The sequence below is a fragment of the Orycteropus afer genome, unplaced genomic scaffold (assembly GCF_000298275.1).
Source record: "Orycteropus afer afer isolate SDZICR_OR568_19922 unplaced genomic scaffold, OryAfe1.0 scaffold01536, whole genome shotgun sequence".
Taxonomy (NCBI): Eukaryota; Metazoa; Chordata; class Mammalia; order Tubulidentata; family Orycteropodidae; genus Orycteropus; species Orycteropus afer.
In genome coordinates this window covers 50,807-51,982 of record NW_006923123.1, presented here as the reverse complement: position 1 = coordinate 51,982, position 1,176 = coordinate 50,807, and positions in this window count along the sequence as shown.

Sequence of the window (1,176 nt, the reverse complement as noted above, 5' to 3'; positions counted from 1 at the left end):
TCACAATATAATGGATTCTGTGGTAATTACTTTGTACACAAAACAATAGAATACTAAAAGTACTTACTTTCCAAGAATTCAACAAGGTTTTTTTTTTCACTGATACATTGTGATTTTTTTTCTTTTGTATCATTAATCTAAAAGGTCATAGGAATAATTTTTGCATTAAAATATCTGTATCATTTATATCTTTAAAATCCATACTTTTTCTTTGCTTCCTTCATCTCATTGGGGACCTTGTTCACATTAAAATCCACAAACATTTAATAACCAATGTAAACTGTGTTGAAATTCTTTCTCTTTCCATTCAGCACACAGGTGGCATTTTCAGAATATTTTTCTGATCCTTATGAAATGTAATATATAATGTCCAAGTTCTTCCTAACAGAAGTCATTAAGTTATTTACATGGAATCAATCAATAATGGTAGATTTATTTCCACTAAGATTTCTGAATCTCCCTTGAACTCATCACCATAGATTTCTCTCTGCCTTTAATACAAAGAGGATTTTCACTCTGTTATAAGGCCTTGGGAATTCTTGTGAAGAAGAAACTAATTGAGTATCGTCATCATGGACTTTAAAAACAAAACCAAAATAACGGAGTTAAGTGTGTCTTTATGGAATCTACTGGGAAATCAAAAAGGTTAATATTAAAATGGTGTCTAATTCCCATAGTGGGGCTTAAAATGTTTTGTTCATAACTTGAGGGACCCCTGGGTGGCTCACATGGTTAAGTGCTATACTACTAACTGAAACTCTGGTAGTTTGAACCACCCAGACACTTCGGTAGATAGGCCTGGTGGTGATCCCCTTCAGAAATGTCTTGGCCTTGAAATCTCTATGGAGCTGTTCAGCTCAGACCCTATGGGTCTACCTTGAGTTGGAAATTACATGAGGGGAACTAACAACAACAACAATTTACAACAGGAAACTTTTCAAAGTATCTGAGCTGAGACTGGTCCCAAGAGAAGAAAACTGGAGCTCTCCCATTCTCCATTGGAAAAAGAGAATGGAGACAGTAATGTTTACTTCTAATGACAACATTGTTAAAAACCCTTAATTTTCTGAATCTTGCTCAGTTAGATTTATTTATTTATACATGCTTTTGAGGCCAAATATTCTAAATCTTACCATCCTGAAAATATTCAATATCCATATTACATTCAGATAAACA